General features: G+C 34.6%; 1 protein-coding gene across 1 annotated transcript in view; it reads right to left on the bottom strand.

Moving 5' to 3' along the window:
* Positions 1-17,914, bottom strand: part of Cdc73 (cell division cycle 73) — a 160,436-nt gene that overhangs the window by 82,499 nt on the left and 60,023 nt on the right. The window lies entirely within an intron of this gene.

Raw genomic sequence — 17,914 nt, 5'->3', positions numbered from 1 at the left:
TATTTCTTTCTCTGAGTGCCAAGTTTACAAACCTGCAGTTTTTAATTTGGTAGATGACAAAATTGTGCATCACCAATTAAAAACCTTTTTGGGAGGGATGGAGGGAAAAAATACGAATGTTTGATGGAACACTTGACTCTAGGATGAACAATGTATACGATGCACTTTTATCAAGTTTTTAATAAAAAAGGTAAACAAAAAACTTTACTGAGTGTTATGATACAAATATTGTCACAGTAATTTTGTTAGGCTCCATCACAGACTTTAAAATCAAGAAATACTAATCCATTAACCCTAAAGTAGTTTTTTTATTTGACACAAATGCATAAATTACCAGGACATTTATCTCAATTCTAATAATAATCATTTTTATTCCTGACTCTATTATGAAGGGATAAATCACTAGAATAAAACTATAACATTTGTTACAGTTGAGAATCATAAAAAAGTTTAATTCTTATTATTTAGTATGTTGAATTCTATTTACATTCAATTTATTGCCCATTTTCAAATCAGTAGCTTGTGTTCTATTCTATCTACATCAAGTAATTCTGAAAAATGAGCTGGTAACACTTTCTGCTCTTGATTCAAGTCTGTTTTTCACTTAACTTATTCTATGTGATTGTAGAATAAGTAAATTACTAAATAAAAACACATTATGAGTGACATCAAATTAGTGTTTGATAAAAGAAAAATGAAATTTTTCCATCATTCTATAGAGTAATTTCCTCTGATTTATAACTCAGAAGTTTAAAAAAGACAAAAAGGAACATCTGTGTGAGCATGCACAGGTATGTAAATATCAACAGAATATGAGTGGTATTCATCCAAATTGTGAGTATACTGTAGGATCTTCAAAAGCATACTATATTTATATTCTGGAAAAATCAAGTTTGAAAAAAATAACTTATGAAAAACAATTCTTAAAAGACAATTAACTTCCAACTATCTCAAAAATCAATTTAAAATCATTTCTATATTCCTAATAATTCTATCTTGAAAAATAATGATAATCTGACAACATTCTGAGTCCTCAAAGGGGACTGGACCCAACAGTGAAGTTCTTAGTAATGAAGAAAACCCTTATTTCAAAATAAATATTCTACTATTAACATTTTGACTTTTTACTTTCAAACAATATGCAAGTTGATTTGTTGAGCAAAATAAATCTTTAAATAGCTTACTAATTAATTATGTCTTTGCTCAGTACTATGTAATTCTTGACACTTTAAAAGATTTTTTTTTTTTTTTTTTACACAGGGTCTCATTATATGGTGCAGGCTGGGCCTTGAACTCTTATGTATTCCAGGCTGGCCTCAAACTCACAGTGATCCTCCTGCCTCAGCCTCCCCAGTGCTAGATTTACAGGTCTGCGCCACCACGCCCAGCTCGAAAAGATAATTTAAATAACAGCACTGGATGTAGTCAAAGAAAAAAATTACAGGATCAACTATGTAATCTTTATGCTCAAAGTATTAACATGTTCACAACAGGGCAGCTTCAATCACCAGTAGTACATGCATGCATACTGTCCTGAGTGGCTTTTTATTAATTTTATTAGTGAAAAGACCAATAAAAGTGATTAGATCCATTTGTACTACCAGTGGTACAAATCACCCAATGGGACAGTCATGTATGTACCACTGAAGGTTCGAGCCAGCAAGAATGTGTTTGTATTTTAGAAGCTAAAAGCATCAAAAGTTTCAATACTTTCAACATTAATCTATTTTGATCAAGATTAGAAGTTACGAAATTCAAAGTCAACTAAATAATTCCAATTTCCCTTTGTTTTTCTATATAGCAGAATCACATATAATCTCAACTGAAGTCTTAATATTTATTTCAGAAAATCTTACTAAACTAATACTAGTAAGAGCAGCAGAATTATTTCCTGATTGTGCAAGCAGTGTATGTGGTACTGTTAAAGCACTTTACATACATGATCTCATAACACTACAAATTACAGTAAAGAGAGTCATGTAAGAAGTTAAATATATAAGATCACATAGCTAATAAGAGCAGCAGGTTTTCCATTCCAAAGATGATGCTGTTAATCATTATGCTGTTCTATATATTTCAGGTATGACAAATGCTAAAAGGTCTACAAAGCTAAGCAAAAATGGCCCCGTCCTCTATTCTTCCATTGTCTGTTGTTCACTCTTTGCCAGGGCCTACGGGCTTCATAGCCCTTTCACACACTGAAAGGGGACATGACGTTAGGTGCAAATAAATATAAGGAAAAGCAGAGAACATCTACCTCCCAGGTATTTTCTCTTCTCCTTTCCAGTTGCTGCTGAGGAGTGACCAGAACCTTTGTAAAGTATGTACCTTATGGCTTATCTCTTGCTCCTTTGGGCACAGATATATATCTCTACACAGCAGGCAGGTGGCACTTAGAAATTACAAAGAATGCTTCTTGTGAAGCATAACTCATTTTTAATATACCAAAGTGGCACTGCATTTACCCACTATACTGTTTAGGCACATCCTGTTTGGAAGTGCAGTAAACTCAATTTAACTTATTCAGGTGAACGAACCTCTTCATTCCATTTTAATTGCTTAATCAGAAAATCTGACTATAAATTAGCACAGACATAAAAATAAAGAAAATTCTATTTAAATACATTTCTTAAAAACATCAAAGAATATTACCTCCATGCTCTTTGCAAAAGACTCGTAACATACATCAATACTAAAATGGAGCATTCTGAATTTCAGGAAGAAACCTGTCATTATCTTCTCCTCCAATAAACATCCACGAATCTTCTTCCAAGTGTGAATTATAAACCTACTGATCTCAAGATACAACTTGCCAGAGAAAAGAAAAAAAAAGGTTTTTTATCTATGTAGAATTATTTTCTCTCCCTTTACCACAGGAAATGGCTAAAGCATAACTTTAGCTAAAGCATTCATCCAATTGCTCGTCTACTTACTGATCTAATTATTTCAACTTCCAACCTGAATCCTACAGAGTTAACATTTGAATCTCACTTCAAAGAGTCTACTAACCAAAATGCTAGAAATAAAGCATCAGCATCATAAAAAGTAATAAAACAGCTGGAAAATTAAATTCAAGCTTTTATAAATAAGTTGTAATTAAATGGTTAAAAGATATTTATATAACATACACCAATGTGGCTTGTTTGCTTCATTGTCATAATTAAAATATTATTAAAAACACATTTTAATATAAATAACAAACAATACAGGACATCCTGCTGGCAATGATAATTTTCTAACACTGCTAAAGGTTTGGAAAAAGTTAATAAAGTCACATGATAATCACCTCAACAAATTTCCTTAAAGTTACTAGTAAAGCCTTTTCCAGTGATTATTTTTTGAATATTCTTACAAAATTGTGAACAAACAAAATTCCCTTAAACAACATTCTGTTAGCCAAAATCATGCTTAACTGCCCAACAAAATTAAGAATAGAAATGAAGATGTCCAATGTTCAAAGTCCATAATTAGTTTTATGATTTAACAAATTCAAACTAATTTCCTCAGGTATGTCAGTAATAATTAGTAAAACCAAGAAGGTGGCATTCTAGAGCCCTGTTTGCACTTCAATAGTAACTGTACTTCTAGACTGCATATAAAATAAGTCCATGTGAATGCTCATTTAAAACTTTTAACTAGGACTACTTCAACAATTCCTGAACTAAAATAATTATAGAAAAAAAGAAAACCTACTATGTAATACCAATAGACTCCACTGGCTCACAAAATAAAAAGGACTTGGGAAATCAATCAAAAACAAGATTAAAATACTAAAAATACAGCCTTATGCAAGAGATATGGAAACAACTCACAATAGTAATATCTGAAAAATAAGGAATACGAAATAATCCCAACAAAAAGTAGGATTTCTATAAAGAAAACTAAAGTTTTACTGAGATGTATAAAAACTGTGACAATAAAAGAGACTATTTTTTCAATAACAAGAACTTTTTTTAAAAGATGAAAAAATTTAACATGTTTTATTCGTGTACATTTTTTAATGTTCTAAGAGAAAAACAATTACAGAGTCAAAGTAAGCCCAACCAAATCTTAAATGAATGTTTTTGTGTGTGGATGGAGATCACAAAAGTAGTATAAAATGAGTATGGGGAGGGAGGGATACCTGCGGACAAGAAAATACTGCAAATGATCCTAAGAGAATCTACTACAAAATGGCACCGATTTTGATGTGCACTAGAAGAAGCCTTAGGCAGTCAAATTAAAAAAAAAAAAAATTACAACTGGAAGAGACCCTAATGTGTATAACAGCATCATGAATAAATCAGAATTTAATAATTATTCAATATCCCATTATTCGATTAAAAATTGGCAAACAGTTGGGATTTATTAGGATTTAAGTCCTCCAAGTATGACTTAACTTCTAATATTACAAAAAATAGATTCCAGGTGAAGTAAAATACAGTGCTAATAACTATCAAACTACCTACTGCTGTTAAACTTTTTAACGTGGGAATGGAGGATGACTATTGATGTATTTCATCACAGTACAAAACTAGAAAAAGAAATCAAAGAGAGGATGAAAGGAATAGTAACTTCCACATTAACACAATGAATTTCCATCAGAAATAAACGAAAAAAGAAAAAGCCACACATGGTAGGGCATACATCTACTCCTATTTGAGATCACTTTTGCTCAGGAGTTCAAAATCAGCCTGAGAAACATGAGAACCCCATGTCTAAAAACAAAACAAAAACCCCACAAGGGGTAAATTAGAAATTTAGAGAATATTTGCAATGATTGACAGCAAGACAGTGTACTCTTACTAAACCTCCCCCACCAAAATCAGAATACAGAATTATGTATAATATGGTCCTTATACATATACAACCACAAGCACATACACATCCCAGAAAACAAATACATAAAAAATACAAATGATGGAGATTTCTGAAAAATGGGTAATGGTTATTTTATTTCTCATATTTTTGTGTTTTTTCCATGGAAAAGTTAAACACAAAATCATTAAAGAGCATCATATCGGTTTATACTGTATCTTCTACAACTGGCAGTTTCACTGTACTCGATATATTCTAATTTAATCAAATATCAAATTTCAAATATTTATAGAGACCCTTCTAGAGCTAAATGATAATAATAAAAAAATAATCAAAATCTATTTAATAGAGTAGCTAGACTCGATCTTTAAGAGACACTTTTTTCAATCATGCATCAACTTTTGAGAGCCTACTATTTGCCAGGTGCAGAGACAGACACTATGATAATGACCAGACAAGATACCAAGGTATGGTGCAGCACTTTAATTAATAAATGATGCCTGCATAACCACGTGAAAAAAGAGACAGATCTGTTCCTCAACTCTATATGAGAATAATTTCCAAAGGAATCCAACAAATACCTAAATGTAAATAACAAAATACATATGAATTTCCTTGTAACTTAAGAAAAAAGGGAAACTGTCCTAATTATGCAAAATCAGAAACAATGGGATTTACAAATACAAGAAAACCTGGAAAAAATTTTTTCTTTGCATGGTGATAAAAACATCAACAAAATTAGAAGTCACATGAAAAACTTGGAAAAGATATTTGCAATCCCTCCCTTAAGTCCCAGAGGGAAAAGATACAAGTACAAAGTCACAGAATTTAAGTAAAAACTAGGCCTTTAAGCTTGCATCAGAAATTTCAATATAAACTAATTATCCTATATATCTTTTAAATGTCTATGTCTATCTCCTGATATACAGAAAGAGAGAGGGAAGTAAAATAGAACTACGATGGCAAGAACACTTACGATGCATATATATAATTCCAGATCTGGAGTAAAAATACACTAGAAAAATATGCCAAGGAAGCAAAAATTAATGATGTAATGTCCAAACAGCCTAAGATCCAACTTAAAGAAGCCCATACTTGTCTAAGCTAAGTAATTTGGTAACTATGAGAAGATAGCTATGTTCATATGTTCCATTCTATTAGCTTAGCATATGTTTCTTATAACATCATGCTGAATACACAATAAAATTTATTCTTAAATAGAAATCTAGGAAAATAAAATTAGGTGATTTGAGCAACAAATTGTGACCAAAATGAATTCAGAAACAAATACATACAAATCTAAGCTCATAATGATTTGAAAAATTCTGTTGTTCAGTACAAAGAAATCAATTTTTTACTCAGAAAACTGGCCAAGAAAAAGCCATTGTTTTAATAAATCTTGTAGTTGAGCCACAAAAAAAAAAGTTTAGCAATTAGAATAAAATGTTAAATATGGGGCCGAGGATTTAGCTCAGTGGGCCACTTGCCTTGCAAGCACAAAGTTCCGAGTTCGATCCCCGGTACCAAAAAAAAAAAAAAAAAAAAAGTTAAATATGTATTGTGACAGGTGAAGAACAGACTCTTTAAGGTTCCTCTTACAAATATTTATAATCTAAATTATTTAAGAAAAGACTGCTAATTATCCATGTAAACCTGGCTTATATAAGTTTACAGTTACTTGTAAGATTATATTCATGAGAATAACTGCAAGAAAACAAAGGCATTGAAATATAAACACTGCTTATTCACAAGAAGAATATCATGATGTAATCACAGATGAGGTAAAAGACAATAACAAGTGTAAGTGGTTTGGTTATACACTTGCAAACATTTGGGTGGTGTGAGGAAGAATGAGAGAAAGAATTATGGAGAAAGTGAGTATGAGAGAAAGCAGATTCAATTTTGAATCACCATTATGCCTCAATGGGGTAAACAGACAACCATTTTCCTTAAGGAGTAGCTAAGATTACAAAAAACTCTAGCTTAGGATGGATATAAAAACAGCATAAAATTGCTAAGATAAGTAACTTATTGAAGGTCATTTTTAAAAAATTTTATTAGTACATGTTTGCAGTACATGAAGTTCACATTCATCCTCAGCAGTAGGTACATGTACATAACCTACCCTTATTCTTTTTTAATCCCCTACCCTGCCCCATCTATCTCCCTCACTTGATCTCTAAATCCTCTTTCCGCGTTCTCGCTGGAAGTATGGAGTACATGTCTTTAATCTGTTGAGAAGGTTCTGTTCTACTTCTAGGCTCCTGATAGCTTTTACCATGAACAGCTGTAGAATTTACTCCAATACTTTTTCTCCAACAAGTGACAGGATCATATGGCTTTTTCCTTTCCTCTGTTAAAAATGATGACTTTTGGGGGTGGATCTTCCAATGCTGAACCAACACTGCCATCCCTATAACAAAACCACTTTCTCCATACTGCCAGATCTGACTTCTAGGAGTTTGTTTTGTTAAACCAATTTTTATCTATGTTCATACTTTTTTCTTCTATTGTCTTTATCCAGTTTTAGGATTAGTGCAATGTTGATTTCCTAAAATGAGGGGAGAAGTGTTCCTTTTTTCTGCTTTAATTGTTTGATATAATTTATCAGTTAAAATGTATATGAGCCTGCTCTTGTCATATAGGTAGGTTCTCAAGCTAGGAATATACTTTAATAGGTGCTATTCAAATTTTATATTTCCTCCAGAGTTAGTTTCATTAATTTGTCTTCCAAGGTACTTCTTAGAAGTTGTCAAATTTATTTCAAAAAAGATTTTTGTAATATGCTTTCTATATCCTTTTAAATTCTGTAAAATCTGTGGTAATGTCTCCTAGATCTTGATATTGTAATTTAAAAAATGTATAATTGATATTGTGTAATAGGAAGAAAAGGTCTAAAGGAGCAGGGGAAGTGGGAGGGGTAGGGGAAGGGAAAAAAGGGAAAAGAAAAAGTATGAGAAAAGGAAAAAAATGGAAACAGTCTTTGCAAATAGGGAAGGGTGGAGGGGGTGAAGGGAGGGCAGGGAAAGGGGAAAAAATAAGAACCAAGATACTCATGTAATGGTACAAGATCCCAATGATGAATGTAACTGTATTTTATACCTAAAATGTACCAATAAACTTAATGGAAAAAAATAAAAATAAATCCCCTTTCTTTTTTTTTTTTTTTGGCTTAAATTCTTTTATTGGTACATTTTAGGTATACAATATTTACATTTATCATTGGGTGCCTGGACCTGTGCATGATGTATCTTGCCCCATTCCCTGTCCTCCCTTCACCCCCTCCACCTTTCCCTATTTACAAACACTTTATTTCCATTTTTTTCCTTTTCTCATAATTTTTCCTTTCCCTTCTTTCCTTTCCCCTTCCCCTCCAACTTCCCCTACCCCTTTGGACCTTTTCTTCCTATTTCAAATTGTCAATTATTCGTTTTAATCATTTTAATCTTTATTTACACTTTCAGTTTCTCACACTAGAGAAATTATTCGGTTTTAAACGTGTGTCCTATTTATTTCACTTAAGAGTATGGCTTCAATATGCATCCATTTAGCTATAAATATCTCTTAGTTTCTCTCATTTTCATTATCATTATTTTTACTTCATATTTATGAAATATACTGTAGGCAATTCACTGTGGGTATGTGGTACATGTGCATGACACATATTAAATCTTTTCACATCCCCTCCCCATCCGCCCACCCTCCGTCTCCTAAAGGTCATTTAAAAGGCTAAAATTAACTATTATCAGGCTAGAGTTACTATTGTGTACAGTAAGCCCCAAACTCCACTCCCATAGAAAACTGTAGTTTCATCAGATAGAGATGGAACACTCTTAACAAATGATTGATGATTTTTTTCACATTCTAGAAAATTCAAAGTGGTGACAGATTTCCATGGGAAGCTACTCCACTCTACATTTAGAAAACTCTGGTAAAACTGTTGGTCAAACTTCCTCAGGCAAGTTTTAATATTCAGAATCCTCTTTTCTAAGAATCTGAACCTTGAGGGAAATAAACATCTAGGCTTGGGCACATATACACAGAAAAAGCGGCTAAAGCGAAATTCATTTGAACTTAAGTACCCTGAAGAAATAATCCTTTAATTCTTGCTACCTCAGAGCTGCTAAGGGTACCATCCCTTCTTACCAAATGGTAATGGTTCTTCTTGAACTTTCCCAAAATTTTCTTTTCTTTTTTTTCAACTTTTGTTTGTAACCAAAGAATCCTGACAGAAAACCCAGTACTAGCAAGTTTTACAGTAATAAAATTGCTGCCAACTCCTAGGATGATTCCATAATGCTCTGTAAGACCCTCTGTAATGCCCCTCTGTGTGCTCTCCCACCTGAACAAATCAGGTAGGGAAGGATATGAATCCAAGAACAACTCTGTTAAAGATGAGGAGCTGAAAATTTTCTATTTGCTCGTAAGACATATCCATACCTAAGTCTTATAAGAGCAACCAGTTTTTATGCATATAACATAATGGAGCTGAGGCTATGTTACAATAAAGGGTTGGGGCCTCTGTTCCTAACACAATACTATTATGAGGCAGAGTCAACATATCCCCAAAGTAACCACAAAGCTTTCTGCCTGGGCCTTATACAATGTAAAATGACTGAATCTAAAAATTAATCAACAGAGAACTGGCCCACTGTTTCATTCAAATTCCCTTGAAATTTGCAATGATGTTTTGTTTAAAACTGCTTTCCTTTCTCAGAGCTCTGCCTCCTGAAAAGGTAAAGGGAAAAACAAAGCTGCAACCTTCTTTCTGATAGGTTTATGGAGAAAAAGGAAGAGAATAACTCCTTTACATTGAAGAGAAAAAGAGTAATTTAAGGGGACAGAGGTAATCTCGCTTCTTTAAAAAAAACTTCCTAGGGCCAGGGATTTAGCTCAGTGGTTTCATCGCCTGCTATGCAAGCTCAAGGACCAGAGTTCGATCCCTGGTACCAAAAAAAACCACTTCCTAATCAAAGTTCTTAAGTGAAACCCTAAATTTAAAGCATTTGAACGTCTACATTACATTTAACATATTGAAGCCCAACTTATCTCCCATACTCAAATTTAGTACCTTTTCAGCATTCTCTCTCAATAAATGGCTAACCTCAGTAACTGACCATATACAGAATACCAGGAATAATCTTTGCTACTTCCTTTTCTTGCTTATATATAACTATTCTAAGGACCTCCCTAATGAATCCATCTGCTGTACTTTAACTTACCCCTCTACAACACTAGCTCTTACTTCTTTAATTTAGTATATAAATTTTCATCATGTATCTATGATATAAAAATTTTTAACAAAGTTTTCACATCAGACACCTTATGGGAAATAATGAAAATGTTATATATATAAAGTCCAATAAATAAAATTATCTTTTCAGATCTTATATCTTCTTAAAATCTCCAGTTATTCTTGTGATGTGAATAAAATTAGATCTTGGCTTGACTTATTAGCAGACCTTGTGGGAGAAACTTTAAAGGATCCAGATTCAAGTTCAGCAGTAGCTTCTCTTACTTCTCTAGTTAATACTTTTGTTCGCCTCTTGCCGCATCTTGGTCAGGTAGCTCTCCTTGCTGCTGTTTGAAGGCTGTGCGTTTAATGAAGGAACCTTAAGTTTTCTCTGGGAAGAAAACTTTTCTGGAACAACAAACTATGATTAAGATTTTGGACACAATGATATTCTAGGATAGGTCTTGTACTAAAAGTGCTCAGTAATGATCTGTTTTGTTGTTGCTCCACCAGAAGTTTGGTATTGGCCTCTTCTAGCCTCTCATTAGCCTTGTTTAGTTTACTGGACAATGACATTCTTCTAGATAGAGTTGCCTATAGTTTTCCAATTGCATTTTATTGGACTCTTCTTGAGTTTTCATTTTAGAGACCTCTGATTCCAGGTCTGTAATTCTGAGTTCCATCTGACTTCTCATTGAAGCATTATTAGTCTCTGTTAATTGCTGTAAATATTCTTGAGATGCTGCTTGTCTCTGTAAAAATAGATTGACTTGTTTTAATTCTACTAGATCCCTCCTGGCTCTTTCTTTAGTCTCCTGCTTATACTGTTCTACTTCGGCATGTTCTACCATATTCTTTTTTATGTGACTGCTCAGGTTAACTATTTCTTGTTCCAACTTTTCATTCTTCTCTGTGTTTCACATTTCTTTTGTATATTTTTCATAGATAATAACTCCTGCTGGACAAAATCATTATTTTTATCCAGACGTAGACATTTGGATGACGCAGTTTCCAGTTTTGCTGTAAGATCATCAACCCAGTTAGCTCTTTTTGTAATTCACCATTTTTCTTTTTTTCTTCATCCAAAGTACATTCCAAACATTCTGTTAACTCAGTTAAGTTTCTTTAATTGTTCTTTATCATCTTCAGAAGTTTGTAGAGGTTTTAGTTCATAGCTGGCTGGCTCCACAGCAGGGTGGCATGGCAGAGGGACATCACAGAGGAGAAGATAAGCAGCAGCAGCAATAAGCAAAAAGTCTACTCCTAATTGTAAAATATGTGAGCTTGATATTTAGTTATTCCCTTTGAGTAAAGTTGGATCAGAAAGTTAGATTATGTAACAAGATGAGGCTCACCTTGAGGTGCCACATAATGTTAGGATGCTGAGGGGAAAAGATGTAACGTTTACTCAGTAGTGATCTGAGTATTTCCTTACAGTCGGCTGGAGACACGGCACAGTGACCTGTGCAGCCCGGCAGGCTGCTGCCTCTCCTTTAATTGGAAGTGACAGTATGAGCACCACATTGGTGGTGGTGGCCATGTCTCCCAGACACCCTGGGCCAAAGGTCCTTAATCAATAGCAGGATGTGTGAGACAGATCTCTGAGCCCATGGAACTGCAGAATTTGCACTAACGATGGGCAGGGCATTTACCTCCTTTGAGTACTTTAATACTGCTTTGTATTTTGTACATGCATGTTCACTCATCTATTTAAAACCACTGAGTTAATCAGTCTGTATAAAGACTACCCTTGCCATATGATGCTTCTTCCTCATATGTAGTCCAAATCCCTAAAAGCCATCTGCAACACCTCATGGAACCAGAACTCTACCTGGCATTCTTCACTCTTTTTGCTCCATCCTGGCTCTCTGTTCTTTTCCACAGAAAACAACCACTGTTTCAATAGTGGGACTCAGGGCCAGGGATGTAGCTCAACGGCACCTAGCCTGCCTGGCAAGCCAATGTCTTGAATTCGATTCCTGTAATCCTAGCAGACGGGAAGCTGAGGCAGGAGGATCTGGAGAGTTCCACGCTATGTAGTGGGCTATGTAGTGACTCTGAACTGAACTACACAGAGATTCTCATCAGCGCCTGTCCCCAGAGCGCCCAGACGGGATGGCAGCAGTTTTGGAGTCGTTGCTCAGAGAGGAGGTGTTGGTCGCAGCTGCCCTGTGGTGGGTCACACGCAGCCCTGTTAGTTCACAGGTAATGGTGTCCCCAGGGCCACTTCATCACCGCTCCCCCCCCACCCCCCCCACAGGAGAACCCAGGCAAGGCGGTGTGCTGGTCTCTTACTTTTGAACCCAGTAGCTCTTACTTTTGAACTTCTGAACACCTTTATATCCACCAGTTTCCTTAAATCCATGTAATCTGTTCCCTGTATTGCAGCCAAAATGTAACTTTCAAAACACAAAGCTATTCACGACACACCACTGCTTCAATGGTTTTCCAATGTACTCAGGATGTACAAATACCAAAATTTCTAAATTCCTTAGCTAACTACAAGTCCCATAAATTATTCTCTTCCTCACTGAGGCAAATCTCTTAGTGTATCTTTTGATCCTATTCCTACCTTCTACTTCATTATAAATTATTCTCTCTCTCCCTCAAGAGTTACTTAAAAAGGAAGAAACAAATCCTGGATTAGAAACAGTGAATTCAAATTTAACTCAATAAAACGGTCCTAGCCTTTTGTTTAAATCATTGTCATTTTATTTGAAAGGAAACTTTGTAAAGATTTTTTATACAGTGAAAAAAGATGGCAGTGATATAGACAGAAGAGGTTCCAGAGGTGTTAAGAAACGATTATAAAAAAATAAATAACTAAATAAAATTTAAAAAAAGAAACGATTATAGCACTTTGTGATAGCTAGATATTGGAGGTGAGATAGAGGGAAATAAGTTGGAAAGGATGATAATTACTACATTACACTGAGCATAGAGGGGTCAAGATAAGACATTTACTGAGCAAAAAACATTATCTAAGAACATGACTCAAGCAAATGTTAAAAAAAAATTAAGATGTGTTATATATGTGTATCAATCCCTACGATGAATGTAATCAGTATACATTGAAAGCGTGTACCAATGAAAATTAAAAAAAAAAATTAACTTGATTCACCAGAGACAAGATAATAAAGCACCACTGACCAATGTATAAAAGGAATTGCATGGGGCATTGAGAGTCTATATATTACAAAACATCAACAACATTTAATAAATTATAATTACTATTACACACACAGAGGCAAGAATGGGAAATATCTAAAAATATAATGCACATGGAGAACTGCAGATACATTTGATAAATATTTTTCAAGCAATACCTGCATGTCAAGGACTCTTCTCATCACCAGGGACACAGTACAAGGCAAGAAAGGCAAGAAAAACATGATCTCCACCTTCAGGTCCATATGGTTGAAGAAAGTCAAAAGAAAACAAAAAGAGAAAAAAGGTCTCTAAAAAAGTGACCTTTGCACTGAGATCTGCATTATATTAGTCAGCTGTGCTGGGGCACACCTGTAATCCCAGCAAGCTGATAGAATGAGGCAGAAGGATCACAAGTCTGAGCCAAACCTAGGCAACTCAGATCTTGTTCTCAAAATAAAAATTAATGAAAGTGCTGGGGATGTAGCTGAATGCAAAGGCCCTAGCTTCAGTCCCTATTGGGAGGTGGGGAAAGGTAGGGAGACAGTGGAGGCGGGAGTGGAAGGAAAAAAGGAGGAGGTTGGTCTTACTAACAACAGGGAAAGAGTGGTCCAAATAGAACTGGAAGAACTATAGCCAGGATGTGAACAACCTGGTAGGTTGTTTAAAAACTCAGAAAAAGTCAAGGAAGCAGAAACACAGCCGGAACCTTTCTTAATGCATATTGTCCCTCCACACTAGAACACAAAACTGTGCATATGATTCAAGGGGTTTCTGAATTCAGATGGAAATAAATTTTTACAACTTTATTTCTGACAAAGTTTAACTGAAATTAACAATTCCTTCAGCATACCACAATACTATGAGCAATGGCTGTGGTTTTGTTACTAAAAGAAATCAAATATTTCTTATCAAACTACAATTTGAAGATATTGTGAAACATTATGTATGTTCATCATACTTAATATCCTGACATTTAAAGCTGGGTATGGTGACACACACTGGCAATCTGTTACTCTGGAGCTTGAGGCGGTAGGATTGAGCTCAAGGCCAGCCTGGGTAACACAGAGTCCCCCACCTCATTTTTTTTTTAATCTGATCATTTATTATATTTGACACCAAATTTTGTTACATAATACATTAGTAAAGAGGCACAAATTATCAGGTCATGAATGCTTTACTTTTAAATTACCATGATAGCTTTGCTTCAATACAACTGATTTTATTTTAAGCATTTTACTTTATGTATTAAAAACAGTAGAGATCGGATTAAACAGTATCAAGTGGGTCTATGGCACAAAAAAAGGATTGTAATTCGCTTATAATTTAAAGTAAAAGAAAACTTAAGAATCTTAACTAGGGCCGGGGATTTAGCTCAGTGGTTCTGCCTCGCAAATGCAAGGACGCAAGTTCAATCCCTGGTACCAAAAAAAAAACCAAAAAAGAATCTTAATTAAACTTGTGCTGCTTGTTTGGATCCTATTTCTAACAACTAACCTACAATAAGACATTTGTCAGAAATATCAGACACTAGAAAATAAACTGGGTATCAGACCCTACCAATATATTATTTATTTTGTGATGTGCAATAACAGCACTGTAATAATGTTTTTAACTTATATGTTTTAAAGATGTAAAGAATATACAAATTGACAATGCCTGGATTTTGCTCTAAAATACTTCAGGGAAAAAGGGAGTAAAAGATGAAGTAATAATGGCTTAAAATGGTGATTATATAATCTGTATGATGGGCAGATGGAATTTGTGTGCTCTTTTCTCTATGTTTAAACTTTTCATAATTAAGCAACTAAGAAAACAAAAAGGCATCCTATCCCCTTTTGGCAGCTGCTTTGTAAAGAAAGATGCCTGGGTGGGGGGGAGCAAATCCAAGAGATGCCCTTTTTCTCTAGGCTGATGTCCTGGGGCCAAGATGTCTGACTTGATAAAGGTGCAAGCGAAACTAGGGGTTTTCCTCTTTCCTCTCCTGGTAGGTGCAGTGAGGACAGTAGGAATCATTAAAACGTTCTGTGATGTTGTTCATATGTTGTATGAATGCACTCTTTCTAAAGGCACTCATGCATTTATTTCCAAGAAAAGAGAACCTATTCTCCTCATATCAGCTGTCTGGGCTTTTAAGAAAACTCATCTTTGATCAAAACTGAAAATCTTGGCATTACAGAGACCAGTGGTTTAGGAAAAATAATCTTATAGTCTTAAACAAGTGCCAATTAAGTTCAGGTTTTATGTTCAGAAGAACTTGACAATTCAGAAGATTTAGAACATGGGGTAGAAAGAAGAGACTAGGTAGCTGCAAAAATATCTAAAGAATGTAGTCACTATAGTTTTCCGGACTGGTAGAAACCAAAAAGTTTCTATGGGAGGGTGAGGGAATGCTGTACTTAGGGAGCTGAGCCATATGAGTTAATTCCCAGGTTGTCAAAAAATGACTATGCCTGAAAAGAAGTCCTTCCCATTTGTGTAACTGGGGTAGCCTGCACATCTTTATTCTTAGATTTAAGGTGGAAATACTAGCAAGGCTCTACGACCTCCAGGAGGTCGTTCTCTTGTTCCCCATGCCTATCTATACTGTTCTTGTTCTTCTAAGCTGTCATCTCACTCATCAGACCTCCTCTCATCAAATACTTCTTGTCTCTGAATTGCAAATTCTTTTCTTCACCTGGGTGAGAAAGTTCTTCTAACTCTGTCCTCCAAATATGGTACAGTCCTACCTTGATACTCAACTGCTTTGAAACTCATCAAGTTTGGTACTCAACGCATTCTGACATGAAAATTTTGTCCTAGTACTTGAGGTTTGGTACTCCATGTGCAAGCTAGAACTTGTTGGTGTGGAATGCCCTGTGACCTGCTACCATTTACAGCCAAAACAATTTGTTTGGTACTAGTTATATTTTGGTATCCTCTGTATATCTCCCAGAAACAAGCACTGACAAGTACCAAAATACCACTCTTTACTGTCAAAAATCAACAGGATATCTTAGCAAAATCTATACATTCATTCAATATAAGAAAGTTTCTTCATAAAGTATCAAAAATCAATTCCATTTTTCTCTAAGTGAACAATAATTTCTGATTATAAAATATTTGTTCATAAAATTTGCATTCCTTCAACACTCAGGGATATATCTTGTAGTTTCCTAACTACTTTTACTATAAAACTCAAATCTATGATACTTGCATTTCCTAAGATACACAAAAAAACAGTTTCATTTAACTGGACAGGCAACAGTCATTATACAATTAACACTTAATATTATAAGTTAGTAACATACACAGTGTTTATATACCAAGTACATGTGTCTATATAGCATCACTTCTAAATTCACCTAAACACCAATTCCTATGGACATACAATTCAATAAGTACCAATGATCACTTGAATCAGTACGAACAATTATTGTTGTCTAGAATTAGTTGATAAAAACAAGGTCAAGTGTTGGTAAACAAAAGCTCTAATCCAAATTCAGGCCACTACATATTTTAGTACGGCCCGTGAGCCAAGAATGGTTTTACATTTTTAAATGACTGGCAGAAAAATATCAAAAGATTAAAAAATTGTTGAGGCATGTAAAATTTATATAGAATACAAATTTCACTATCCATAAACTAAGTTTTATTTCAAAGCAGCCATTAATTCATTCATCTACTGTCTATGACCTCTTTTATATTACACCAGCAGAGTGAAATGTTTGCAACAGAAACCTCATGTGGTGCTCTCAGGTTTAGCACTATTTGTAGCTGGCATACTACAAATCACAAAGATGAAGTTAAATTGCTTCACCCTATTTCCAAAAAGCATATATTATTTTTTTGTTTTTCTTCTCTCCTGTTAATCACTGTAACCCAAGGCCTACAATAATGTCAGGCATATAACAGGCACCCAACAAACATTTGCTGAAGGAATGTAAAACGCAGCATTTTATAAGCCACAGACTTTGCCACACAATGTCTGATTTTATTACCAGTGTATACCCATCATATCAGAATATAAAGAGAAAATAAGTGTTAAGGCATAATGAAATGTGGTTAATGATTTATTTGATTAATAATGAATTAGACGAAAAAATACTGTTTTCTATGCCATCAACACTGCTCCTTGGCTAAAAAAATACAATATACTATGTGGCAATGTGTACTACCAAACCAAGTACTCATCAAAACATTAACTCTTAAACAATGGTTAGAAAAACTGAAATACTGAAAATGGAGTATCTCATCACAACAGAATGTCTACAGGCACACACACACACACACACACACAGCTGTAAAGCAAGTTTTGAAGAGGTTATGAGCAAAGTAAGAAAAATAGTTTACCTACAGTGAGTTAATGAGCTCCTAATTTACTGAAGCAGCCAAAAATAATGTATCCAGAGAAAACAACCTTAAGGCCATCAGCCTTAGGGAACTACTATAGGAAGAGTTGAGGGCACGGGGAGCAAACAACAGTCAAAAGTCAAAGCAAATGATTGGTTTTCTTGGCTCCTGCTGAGCTGACAGATCTGACCAATACTACTCAGCTCTTTACTCAACCGGTCCATGCCATGTTTTGAAGTAACTGAAAAATTACCCTCCATGAATAATCTATGTGAACAACCAGACAAGCACAAATAATTTCAAAGAAGTTCAGAAAACACTAATGAAATGTGTTCAAATGTGTTACCAAAAAAAGTGGCAAAGTCCAGAGGAAGGGGCTTCCAGGCTGCACTTCCACCACTACTA

Source organism: Heterocephalus glaber, unplaced genomic scaffold (genome assembly GCF_053883595.1).
Source record: "Heterocephalus glaber isolate CG9 unplaced genomic scaffold, H.glaber_assembly_v1.0 deba00001600, whole genome shotgun sequence".
Taxonomy (NCBI): domain Eukaryota; kingdom Metazoa; phylum Chordata; class Mammalia; order Rodentia; family Bathyergidae; genus Heterocephalus; species Heterocephalus glaber.
Note: the sequence above shows the minus strand (reverse complement) of the source record. Positions and strands in the feature narration are given on the sequence as shown.